This window comes from Ambystoma mexicanum, chromosome 5p (genome assembly GCF_040938575.1).
Source record: "Ambystoma mexicanum isolate Mex_15411 chromosome 5p, UKY_AmexF1_1, whole genome shotgun sequence".
Taxonomy (NCBI): Eukaryota; Metazoa; Chordata; class Amphibia; order Caudata; family Ambystomatidae; genus Ambystoma; species Ambystoma mexicanum.
In genome coordinates this window covers 741,697,990-741,710,457 of record NC_090930.1, presented here as the reverse complement: position 1 = coordinate 741,710,457, position 12,468 = coordinate 741,697,990, and the positions used below count along the sequence as shown (strand labels likewise).

The 12,468-nt window shown below is 39.6% G+C and overlaps 9 non-coding genes across 9 annotated transcripts; 5 read left to right on the top strand and 4 right to left on the bottom strand.

The window, feature by feature from the left end:
- The first annotated feature begins 2,197 nt into the window (after positions 1–2,197).
- Positions 2,198–2,269, top strand: TRNAQ-CUG (transfer RNA glutamine (anticodon CUG)). The gene has a single exon. It is a non-coding gene; the product is annotated as a tRNA-Gln (tRNA).
- Positions 2,270–3,182: 913 nt separating this feature from the next.
- TRNAQ-UUG (transfer RNA glutamine (anticodon UUG)) lies at positions 3,183–3,254 on the bottom strand. Its single transcript has one exon. It is a non-coding gene; the product is annotated as a tRNA-Gln (tRNA).
- Positions 3,255–3,513: 259 nt separating this feature from the next.
- On the top strand, positions 3,514–3,585 carry TRNAQ-CUG (transfer RNA glutamine (anticodon CUG)). The gene has a single exon. It is a non-coding gene; the product is annotated as a tRNA-Gln (tRNA).
- An 881-nt stretch (positions 3,586–4,466) lies between these two features.
- On the bottom strand, positions 4,467–4,538 carry TRNAQ-UUG (transfer RNA glutamine (anticodon UUG)). The gene has a single exon. It is a non-coding gene; the product is annotated as a tRNA-Gln (tRNA).
- Positions 4,539–6,903: 2,365 nt separating this feature from the next.
- Positions 6,904–6,975, top strand: TRNAQ-CUG (transfer RNA glutamine (anticodon CUG)). Its single transcript has one exon. It is a non-coding gene; the product is annotated as a tRNA-Gln (tRNA).
- Positions 6,976–7,889: 914 nt separating this feature from the next.
- On the bottom strand, positions 7,890–7,961 carry TRNAQ-UUG (transfer RNA glutamine (anticodon UUG)). The gene has a single exon. It is a non-coding gene; the product is annotated as a tRNA-Gln (tRNA).
- A 259-nt stretch (positions 7,962–8,220) lies between these two features.
- Positions 8,221–8,292, top strand: TRNAQ-CUG (transfer RNA glutamine (anticodon CUG)). Its single transcript has one exon. It is a non-coding gene; the product is annotated as a tRNA-Gln (tRNA).
- An 881-nt stretch (positions 8,293–9,173) lies between these two features.
- On the bottom strand, positions 9,174–9,245 carry TRNAQ-UUG (transfer RNA glutamine (anticodon UUG)). The gene has a single exon. It is a non-coding gene; the product is annotated as a tRNA-Gln (tRNA).
- Positions 9,246–11,617: 2,372 nt separating this feature from the next.
- Positions 11,618–11,689, top strand: TRNAQ-CUG (transfer RNA glutamine (anticodon CUG)). The gene has a single exon. It is a non-coding gene; the product is annotated as a tRNA-Gln (tRNA).
- Positions 11,690–12,468: the final 779 nt, after the last annotated feature.

Sequence of the window (12,468 nt, the reverse complement as noted above, 5' to 3'; positions counted from 1 at the left end):
AAATGGGCAAACTCTTCTCGTGGCGGGTGTCTGGGCCGCGACCCTCTAGGCCAAGCGCGAGAGGTGAAGGACGGGAGTCTGGTTTTCCATTCTCCCACTTCAGTCTAATGGTTAGTAGGCTGGACTCTGAATTTAGTAATCTGACATGTTATAGCTATATTTTGTTTTCCTTTGGGTGTATTGTCATTTTATGCACATAGATTTCCTAGCAGTGGCTGTGATGAATAGTTCAATTTGATAGCAGCTTCCTTTTGAGAATTTGAAAAAAAAAGAATTAAATAGTCTCTCTGGATGACTCTGCTTTGATTTCTATGTGCACATCCCTTTTGCGTTTCAGAGGGATTGACCAACATACACAACAGTGCTTGGAAGACCTCTTCCTCCCTCATGGCATGTAAAGCTAACCTCTCTCCTACCGTGTGTTTTTTTACTTTTTAACTTCCCCTTCCGAGTCATGATCATGTAACTGAATTTACATTTTTAGATTTTAACTGCAGTAGTTGCTTGTTTTTCATTTTTATTTTTTGTGTACGCATACATCCCTTTTTGTGGGGAGGGGGGAGTGATGTCTGTTTACTTATATTAGCTAATATAGGTCATTTTATGTCCGCTTACAATATGTGTCAGGATTTTTTATGTCGTTTCCAATCAATGTCTAATATCAAGTGGTTTGCAGCAGTCATACAAAGGCACGTAACACCCCCAAAACACCTACATAAGTTAGAAATACTCCGGAAGAGTACTCAGTTTATGAAAAGGCGGTGAATCCCAAATAGAACTGTAAATGTAAGCTAGCAAGCAGACTGTGCACCCCTGTCTGGAACTATGACCTGTGTGTTGCCCTCTATTAACAGAACAATGTAACCGCAGCCCATGTCACATAAAATAGAAAGTAGAGATTATGCAAATTAACTCCAGAAGAGCCTGGTGTCACCCCAAAAGGTGTCATGCTTTTCACACCAAGAAACATCCACACATAGATCCCTGCGAACCTCAAAAACGTACAGGAAACCCTGTCCAGCGCTTTGCTCCCAGAGGAGATAAGGTTGAAAAACCACCCTATGTTAAAAGTGTCCATAATCCATGCCAGCTGCCCTGTCTATAGAACTTGGCCGTTCGTGGCCATTCGGGGCATGAGTGGAAGGGTTTAACCTGCCTGGGTTCTTGGGCATGGTTTCATCATGCCTCAGTTTACAATGGCACTCTGCCACTTTGTCAGGCTTTAAAGAAGCCTGACTCCTGCAGAGCAAAAGATCTGATTATTTCCTTACATGTTTTGTATGTAAGAATGCGGATGGTGCTCTGAGCCTCCTATGGTGGTTATTAAGCATGGTATACATACCATAGCATGTAACTGTGCCTACAAATGGAACATTTTGTTCATTTATTAGGGAGTTGTGAAAATGGCAAAATCAAATTGCCATTACTGACACAGACCAGCTGCCGCTGTCCGGACATTTCGTCGAAAGACATTTCGTCGAAAGACATTTGGTCGACGTAATTTGGTCGAAAGCCAAATGGTTGATTTTTTTATTTATTTATATATATATTTTTTAGGTTGTAGTTTAGGGAAAAAAAGGGGTTTTTAGAAAAAAAGGGGGTTGGGGGGACCCCCCCAAACCCCCCCCCAAAAAAAATGTGAAAATAAAAAACAAAGCAATTCGACCATTTGGTTTTCGACCAAATGGTTTCGACCAATTGTCCTGTCGACAAATTTTTTTCGACGAAATGTCTGGCAACCCAGCTGCCGACTGTTGCTATTGACAGGAGTTCCAGGTGTATAAACTGAGGAGATCACCAGTTCAATTACCTGTGAACGCATTTTGAAGCTCATTCACAACCAGTTCATGCCCGTTCTCTCCATTTTGGCTTTCTGGCTGGCCGAGGGGCCCTTCAGTAATGTTCTTTGCTAACCATTACACCATGGGCCCCTTGCTGGTGCAACCTGACAGAGTTGTAACAGAAATGAGAATCGAGATCTCATGCATCATTTTAACAAACTCATATTCCTAGCCCACGGATATTATGCAAATGTGGAACTGTTTAGTTGGTTGTTGCGCAATAGCAAACTCTTTGCTTTACAGCTCATTTGGATAGGATTCTTCCTCTGGAGGCATAAGATAAAAGAATATTGCATACATTCTCTAAAAGGCTCTTTTTTTGCTGCAATGACGTTCATCATGTCACTAAGTATGTAGGTTCCATGGTGTAATGGTTAGCACTCTGGACTCTGAATCCAGCGATCCGAGTTCAAATCTCGGTGGGACCTTGGGAATTACTGTGTTTGTTTTCCTCTCAGTGTCTTGTTTTAATAGCAATGACGCTGCTGTGTCGCCCACTTTCATAGCATTATTCCCTGGGTGCATTTGAAAAAAGAAAGATTTTCCATGGATGACGCTCTTTAGCCACAATGAAACCCACCACTTTATGTGGTGTGAAAGACCCATGGTGTAATGGTAGCACCCTGGAGGTTGAATCCAATAATTTGCATTCAAATCTCTGTAAGAGTTTACCATCAGTCGAACCTTTCCCTTATCGTTTATTGTGGATGTCTTCTTTGAAGAAAGGTATGATCCAACTAAAGTAAGTACATTCACGAATGGGCCCTTGGTCGGTACAAACAGTATTTATACACCTCAGGCCTTTTGTGAATTAAGAAAAGTGTGTTCTTCGTTCTATTTTTCATCTCAAACTGATACCTTCATTTTACAAACATGTAAAGACTGTTAAGACGCTTGATTAATATCATTGATTCTGAATGTGGTCGCTTTTCATAGGATTAACCCTTTAACAATTTTGAAAGAGAATGGCGATACAATAGAGCTGCTTTTCCCAAAATGGTATTATTAATGTTGTTGCTGCATCTTCAAGTAAAAAGAGAATCCATTGGGTCACAGATTGAGCATGTTTCTTAACATTGAGTTAAGTTTGAAAATTTCAAATCTTTTATGTATGTTTCCGATGCAGATCTGCCCATCGACTCAGAATGACCTCACTGTTCATACATTTAAAAAAAATGCATAAAGGTTAAGGTGCTAGGCACAAAAGTGGATTTTTATGAAAAGTTATGCCAGAGAGTGAGAGCGAAAATGAATACCCTACACCACTAACCTTATGAATATTACTATCTTTGGCCTATAATTTAAGACAACAAGGAGACAAAGTGTGTTAGAGCAAGAGAGAGGTTCCACCGAGACTTGAACTCGGATCGCTGGATTCAAAGTCCAAAGTGGTAACCATTACACCATGGAACCCTTGTTGAGCAGAGCTTCATAAGGGCAATGAGAATATAGGGCACAGTCAAGATTTTTACTGACCTATAGTAACCGTTTACTGATATTATATCGAAGCAGCACTGTTGCTGTTGGATGCTGTGCAATCGCAAAGTATTGGCTTCAGGTCTCATTTGGATCAAATTCTTCCTCTGGAGTCTAATGATATAGGAATATTACATATTTTCTCTGATGTGCTCTGTTTTTCCAGAATGAAGTGCATCATGCTTCTGAATATGTGGGTTCCATGGTGTAATGGTTAGCACTCTGGACTCTGAATCCAGCGATCCGAGTTCAAGTCTCGGTGGGACCTTGGGGCTGCTTCTCTTTTAGAGTTGCCTTTCATTTGCAGATATATATAACAGCAATAGCTTTGCTTTACAGCCCACTTTGATGGCAGTCTTCTTTGACCAAAGAATATTAATAGTTTCTGGGGATGACTCTCTTTTGCCACAAAGAAACTGCCCACTCTCATATCTCCAAAGCTCCAAGGTATAATGGCTATTAAACTGGCTTTTGATCTCAGCGATTTGCATTGAAAGCCCAGGAGGCCCCTAAAATCAGTTGAATTGTTTCCTGATAATTTAGAGTTTATTTCTTCTTTCGAGAAAGGTGTGATCCAAATAAAGTAAGTACATTTAAACAAGGGCACTTGATCAGTAAATGCACTACTTTCTAGAACTCATAACTCTTGTAAGTCATAAAAAGTTTGCTCTCCATACAGTTTGTCAACTCAAAGAATTACATTTTTTACACATTTAATAAGACCATCAAATTGCTTGAAACATAGGAATGATTGTGAAAGTGAATATGATTCACCAAAATAATTGTATAACATTTTTTAATGTTAATAAAATAGGGCTTTTTCCAATCTTTTCACATCAATGTTGTTTCTGCATGTTCCAGTGAGCAGAGAATCTACTGCACATAGTGTGTACATTTTTCTTTTCATAGAGTTAAGGTTGGACATTATTCATCTGTGGAAAATGTTTCTGAGAGATATCTGGGTGCCCACTCTGATTGACCTTAGGGATTGTACATTAACAATATGTAGTTGCATCACTGTATTGGTATCAGGCACCAAAGTGCATTTAAATGTAATGTCGTGCAGAGAGAGTCGACTGAACTTCTGAATATTAACTCTGTTGAATTGTAATTTGAGAAATTAGAAAGTGGAGTGTAAGAGCAAGATAACGGTCCCACCGAGACTTGAACTCGGATCGTTGGATTCAAAGTCCAAAGTGCTAACCATTACACCATGGAACCCTTGCAAGATGCACCTGAGAGCGATGAATCAGAAATGGCAATATAGAGCACATTTACAATTTTTACAGATTCATAGTCCCAATTGACTGATATCATACAAACACAGCGATGTTGTCGATTGACGTTGTGCTATAGCAATCTCTGTGCTTTATAGAGCATGTAGATCAAATTCTTCCTCTTGAGGCATATGATTAAGCAATATTAAATATTGTTTCTGACTGCCTCTGTTTTGGCATAATGAAGTTCAGCATTTGCGGAAGTATTTAGGTTCCATGGTCTAATGGTTAGTAGGCTGGACTCTGAATTTAGTAATCTGACATGTTATAGCTATATTTTGTTTTCCTTTGGGTGTATTGTCATTTTATGCACATAGATTTCCTAGCAGTGGCTGTGATGAATAGTTCAATTTGATAGCAGCTTCCTTTTGAGAATTTGAAAAAAAAAGAATTAAATAGTCTCTCTGGATGACTCTGCTTTGATTTCTATGTGCACATCCCTTTTGCGTTTCAGAGGGATTGACCAACATACACAACAGTGCTTGGAAGACCTCTTCCTCCCTCATGGCATGTAAAGCTAACCTCTCTCGTACCGTGTGTTTTTTTACTTTTTAACTTCCCCTTCCGAGTCATGATCATGTAACTGAATTTACATTTTTAGATTTTAACTGCAGTAGTTGCTTGTTTTTCATTTTTATTTTTTGTGTACGCATACATCCCTTTTTGTGGGGAGGGGGGAGTGATGTCTGTTTACTTATATTAGCTAATATAGGTCATTTTATGTCCGCTTACAATATGTGTCAGGATTTTTTATGTCGTTTCCAATCAATGTCTAATATCAAGTGGTTTGCAGCAGTCATACAAAGGCACGTAACACCCCCAAAACACCTACATAAGTTAGAAATACTCCGGAAGAGTACTCAGTTTATGAAAAGGCGGTGAATCCCAAATAGAACTGTAAATGTAAGCTAGCAAGCAGACTGTGCACCCCTGTTTGGAACTATGACCTGTGTGTTGCCCTCTATTAACAGAACAATGTAACTGCAGCCCATGTCACATAAAATAGAAAGTAGAGATTATGCAAATTAACTCCCAGAAGAGCCTGGTGTCACCCCAAAAGGTGTCATGCTTTTCACACCAAGAAACATCCACACATAGATCCCTGCGAACCTCAAAAACGTACAGGAAACCCTGTCCAGCGCTTTGCTCCCAGAGGAGATAAGGTTGAAAAACCACCCTATGTTAAAAGTGTCCATAATCCATGCCAGCTGCCCTGTCTATAGAACCTGGCCGTTCGTGGCCGATCGGGGCCTAGGGGCATGAGTGGAAGGGTTTAACCTGCCTGGGTTCTTGGGCATGGTTTCATCATGCCTCAGTTTACAATGGCACTCTGCCACTTTGTCAGGCTTTAAAGAAGCCTGACTCCTGCAGAGCAAAAGATCTGATTATTTCCTTACATGTTTTGTACGTAAGAATGCGGATGGTGCTCTGAGCCTCCTATGGTGGTTATTAAGCATGGTATACATACCATAGCATGTAACTGTGCCTACAAATGGAACATTTTGTTCATTTATTAGGGAGTTGTGAAAATGGCAAAATCAAATTGCCATTACTGACACAGACCAGCTGCCGCTGTCCGGACATTTCGTCGAAAGACATTTGGTCGACGTAATTTGGTCGAAAGCCAAATGGACGATTTTTTTATTTATTTATATATATATTTTTTAGGTTGTAGTTTAGGGAAAAAAAGGGTTTTTTAGAAAAAAAGGGGGTTGGGGGGACCCCCCCAAACCCCCTCCCAAAAAAAAATGTGAAAATAAAAAACAAAGCAATTCGACCATTTGGTTTTCGACCAAATGGTTTCGACCAATTGTCCTGTCGACACATTTTTTTCGACGAAATGTCTGGCAACCCAGCTGCCGACTGTTGCTATTGACAGGAGTTCCAGGTGTATAAACTGAGGAGATCACCAGTTCAATTACCTGTGAACGCATTTTGAAGCTCATTCACAACCAGTTCATGCCCGTTCTCTCCATTTTGGCTTTCTGGCTGGCCGAGGGGCCCTTCAGTAATGTTGTTTGCTAACCATTACACCATGGGCCCCTTGCTGGTGCAACCTGACAGAGTTGTAACAGAAATGAGAATCGAGATCTCATGCATCATTTTAACAAACTCATATTCCTAGCCCACGGATATTATGCAAATGTGGAACTGTTTAGTTGGTTGTTGCGCAATAGCAAACTCTTTGCTTTACAGCTCATTTGGATAGGATTCTTCCTCTGGAGGCATAAGATAAAAGAATATTGCATACATTCTCTAAAAGGCTCTTTTTTTGCTGCAATGACGTTCATCATGTCACTAAGTATGTAGGTTCCATGGTGTAATGGTTAGCACTCTGGACTCTGAATCCAGCGATCCGAGTTCAAATCTCGGTGGGACCTTGGGAATTACTGTGTTTGTTTTCCTCCCAGTGTCTTGTTTTAATAGCAATGACGCTGCTGTGTCGCCCACTTTCATAGCATTATTCCCTGGGTGCATTTGAAAAAAGAAAGATTTTCCATGGATGACGCTCTTTAGCCACAATGAAACCCACCACTTTATGTGGTGTGAAAGACCCATGGTGTAATGGTAGCACCCTGGAGGTTGAATCCAATAATTTGCATTCAAATCTCTGTAAGAGTTTACCATCAGTCGAACCTTTCCCTTATCGTTTATTGTGGATGTCTTCTTTGAAGAAAGGTATGATCCAACTTAAGTAAGTACATTCACGAATGGGCCCTTGGTCGGTAGAAACAGTATTTATACACCTCAGGCCTTTTGTGAATTAAGAAAAGTGTGTTCTTCGTTCTATTTTTCATCTCAAACTGATACCTTCATTTTACAAACATGTAAAGACTGTTAAGACGCTTGATTAATATCATTGATTCTGAATGTGGTCGCTTTTCATAGGATTAACCCTTTAACAATTTTGAAAGAGAATGGCGATACAATAGAGCTGCTTTTCCCAAAATGGTATTATTAATGTTGTTGCTGCATCTTCAAGTAAAAAGAGAATCCATTGGGTCACAGATTGAGCATGTTTCTTAACATTGAGTTAAGTTTGAAAATTTCAAATCTTTTATGTATGTTTCCGATGCAGATCTGCCCATCGACTCAGAATGACCTCACTGTTCATACAATTAAAAAAAAATGCATAAAGGTTAAGGTGCTAGGCACAAAAGTGGATTTTTATGAAAAGTTATGCCAGAGAGTGAGAGCGAAAATGAATACCCTACACCACTAACCTTATGAATATTACTATCTTTGGCCTATAATTTAAGACAACAAGGAGACAAAGTGTGTTAGAGCAAGAGAGAGGTTCCACCGAGACTTGAACTCGGATCGCTGGATTCAAAGTCCAAAGTGCTAACCATTACACCATGGAACCCTTGTTGAGCAGAGCTTCATAAGGGCAATGAGAATATAGGGCACAGTCAAGATTTTTACTGACCTATAGTAACCGTTTACTGATATTATATCGAAGCAGCACTGTTGCTGTTGGATGCTGTGCAATCGCAAAGTATTGGCTTCAGGTCTCATTTGGATCAAATTCTTCCTCTGGAGTCTAATGATATAGGAATATTACATATTTTCTCTGATGTGCTCTGTTTTTCCAGAATGAAGTGCATCATGCTACTGAATATGTGGGTTCCATGGTGTAATGGTTAGCACTCTGGACTCTGAATCCAGCGATCCGAGTTCAAGTCTCGGTGGGACCTTGGGGCTGCTTCTCTTTTAGAGTTGCCTTTCATTTGCAGATATATATAACAGCAATAGCTTTGCTTTACAGCCCACTTTGATGGCAGTCTTCTTTGACCAAAGAATATTAATAGTTTCTGGGGATGACTCTCTTTTGCCACAAAGAAACTGCCCACTCTCATATCTCCAAAGCTCCAAGGTATAATGGCTATTAAACTGGCTTTTGATCTCAGCGATTTGCATTGAAAGCCCAGGAGGCCCCTAAAATCAGTTGAATTGTTTCCTGATAATTTAGAGTTTATTTCTTCTTTCGAGAAAGGTGTGATCCAAATAAAGTAAGTACATTTAAACAAGGGCACTTGATCAGTAAATGCACTACTTTCTAGAACTCATAACTCTTGTAAGTTATAAAAAGTTTGCTCTCCATACGGTTTGTCAACTCAAAGAATTACATTTTTTACACATTTAATAAGACCATCAAATTGCTTGAAACATAGGAATGATTGTGAAAGTGAATATGATTCACCAAAATAATTGTATAACATTTTTTAATGTTAATAAAATAGGGCTTTTTCCAATCTTTTCACATCAATGTTGTTTCTGCATGTTCCAGTGAGCAGAGAATCTACTGCACATAGTGTGTACATTTTTCTTTTCATAGAGTTAAGGTTGGACATTATTCATCTGTGGAAAATGTTTCTGAGAGATATCTGGGTGCCCACTCTGATTGACCTTAGGGATTGTACATTAACGATATGTAGTTGCATCACTGTATTGGTATCAGGCACCAAAGTGCATTTAAATGTAATGTCGTGCAGAGAGAGTCGACTGAACTTCTGAATATTAACTCTGTTGAATTGTAATTTGAGAAATTAGAAAATGGAGTGTAAGAGCAAGATAACGGTCCCACCGAGACTTGAACTCGGATCTTTGGATTCAAAGTCCAAAGTGCTAACCATTACACCATGGAACCCTTGCAAGATGCACCTGAGAGCGATGAATCAGAAATGGCAATATAGAGCACATTTACAATTTTTACAGATTCATAGTCCCAATTGACTGATATCATACAAACACAGCGATGTTGTCGATTGACGTTGTGCTATAGCAATCTCTGTGCTTTATAGAGCATGTAGATCAAATTCTTCCTCTTGAGGCATATGATTAAGCAATATTAAATATTGTTTCTGACTGCCTCTGTTTTGGCATAATGAAGTTCAGCATTTGCGGAAGTATTTAGGTTCCATGGTCTAATGGTTAGTAGGCTGGACTCTGAATTTAGTAATCTGACATGTTATAGCTATATTTTGTTTTCCTTTGGGTGTATTGTCATTTTATGCACATAGATTTCCTAGCAGTGGCTGTGATGAATAGTTCAATTTGATAGCAGCTTCCTTTTGAGAATTTGAAAAAAAAAGAATTAAATAGTCTCTCTGGATGACTCTGCTTTGATTTCTATGTGCACATCCCTTTTGCGTTTCAGAGGGGTTGACCAACATACACAACAGTGCTTGGAAGACCTCTTCCTCCCTCATGGCATGTAAAGCTAACCTCTCTCCTACCGTGTGTTTTTTTACTTTTTAACTTCCCCTTCCGAGTCATGATCATGTAACTGAATTTACATTTTTAGATTTTAACTGCAGTAGTTGCTTGTTTTTCATTTTTATTTTTTGTGTACGCATACATCCCTTTTTGTGGGGAGGGGGGAGTGATGTCTGTTTACTTATATTAGCTAATATAGGTCATTTTATGTCCGCTTACAATATGTGTCAGGATTTTTTATGTCGTTTCCAATCAATGTCTAATATCAAGTGGTTTGCAGCAGTCATACAAAGGCACGTAACACCCCCAAAACATCTACATAAGTTAGAAATACTCCGGAAGAGTACTCAGTTTATGAAAAGGCGGTGAATCCCAAATAGAACTGTAAATGTAAGCTAGCAAGCAGACTGTGCACCCCTGTTTGGAACTATGACCTGTGTGTTGCCCTCTATTAACAGAACAATGTAACTGCAGCCCATGTCACATAAAATAGAAAGTAGAGATTATGCAAATTAACTCCCAGAAGAGCCTGGTGTCACCCCAAAAGGTGTCATGCTTTTCACACCAAGAAACATCCACACATAGATCCCTGCGAACCTCAAAAACGTACAGGAAACCCTGTCCAGCGCTTTGCTCCCAGAGGAGATAAGGTTGAAAAACCACCCTATGTTAAAAGTGTCCATAATCCATGCCAGCTGCCCTGTCTATAGAACCTGGCCGTTCGTGGCCATTCAGGGCATGAGTGGAAAGGTTTAACCTGCCTGGGTTCTTGGGCATGGTTTCATCATGCCTCAGTTTACAATGGCACTCTGCCACTTTGTCAGGCTTTAAAGAAGCCTGACTCCTGCAGAGCAAAAGATCTGATTATTTCCTTACATGTTTTGTATGTAAGAATGCGGATGGTGCTCTGAGCCTCCTATGGTGGTTATTAAGCATGGTATACATACCATAGCATGTAACTGTGCCTACAAATGGAACATTTTGTTCATTTATTAGGGAGTTGTGAAAATGGCAAAATCAAATTGCCATTACTGACACAGACCAGCTGCCGCTGTCCGGACATTTCGTCGAAAGACATTTCGTCGAAAGACATTTGGTCGACGTAATTTGGTCGAAAGCCAAATGGTCGATTTTTTAATTTATTTATATATATATTTTTTAGGTTGTAGTTTAGGGAAAAAAAGGGGTTTTTAGAAAAAAAGGGGGTTGGGGGGACCCCCCCAAACCCCCCCCCAAACAAAAATTTGAAAATAAAAAACAAAGCAATTCGACCATTTGGTTTTCGACCAAATGGTTTCGACCAATTGTCCTGTCGACAAATTTTTTTCGACGAAATGTCTGGCAACCCAGCTGCCGACTGTTGCTATTGACAGGAGTTCCAGGTGTATAAACTGAGGAGATCACCAGTTCAATTACCTGTGAACGCATTTTGAAGCTCATTCACAACCAGTTCATGCCCGTTCTCTCCATTTTGGCTTTCTGGCTGGCCGAGGGGCCCTTCAGTAATGTTCTTTGCTAACCATTACACCATGGGCCCCTTGCTGGTGCAACCTGACAGAGTTGTAACAGAAATGAGAATCGAGATCTCATGCATCATTTTAACAAACTCATATTCCTAGCCCACGGATATTATGCAAATGTGGAACTGTTTAGTTGGTTGTTGCGCAATAGCAAACTCTTTGCTTTACAGCTCATTTGGATAGGATTCTTCCTCTGGAGGCATAAGATAAAAGAATATTGCATACATTCTCTAAAAGGCTCTTTTTTTGCTGCAATGACGTTCATCATGTCACTAAGTATGTAGGTTCCATGGTGTAATGGTTAGCACTCTGGACTCTGAATCCAGCGATCCGAGTTCAAATCTCGGTGGGACCTTGGGAATTACTGTGTTTGTTTTCCTCTCAGTGTCTTGTTTTAATAGCAATGACACTGCTGTGTCGCCCACTTTCATAGCATTATTCCCTGGGTGCATTTGAAAAAAGAAAGATTTTCCATGGATGACGCTCTTTAGCCACAATGAAACCCACCACTTTCTGTGGTGTGAAAGACCCATGGTGTAATGGTAGCACCCTGGAGGTTGAATCCAATAATTTGCATTCAAATCTCTGTAAGAGTTTACCATCAGTCGAACCTTTCCCTTATCGTTTATTGTGGATGTCTTCTTTGAAGAAAGGTATGATCCAACTAAAGTAAGTACATTCACGAATGGGCCCTTGGTCGGTACAAACAGTATTTATACACCTCAGGCCTTTTGTGAATTAAGAAAAGTGTGTTCTTCGTTCTATTTTTCATCTCAAACTGATACCTTCATTTTACAAACATGTAAAGACTGTTAAGACGCTTGATTAATATCATTGATTCTGAATGTGGTCGCTTTTCATAGGATTAACCCTTTAACAATTTTGAAAGAGAATGGCGATACAATAGAGCTGCTTTTCCCAAAATGGTATTATTAATGTTGTTGCTGCATCTTCAAGTAAAAAGAGAATCCATTGGGTCACAGATTGAGCATGTTTCTTAACATTGAGTTAAGTTTGAAAATTTCAAATCTTTTATGTATGTTTCCGATGCAGATCTGCCCATCGACTCAGAATGACCTCACTGTTCATACATTTAAAAAAAATGCATAAAGGTTAAGGTGCTAGGCACAAAAG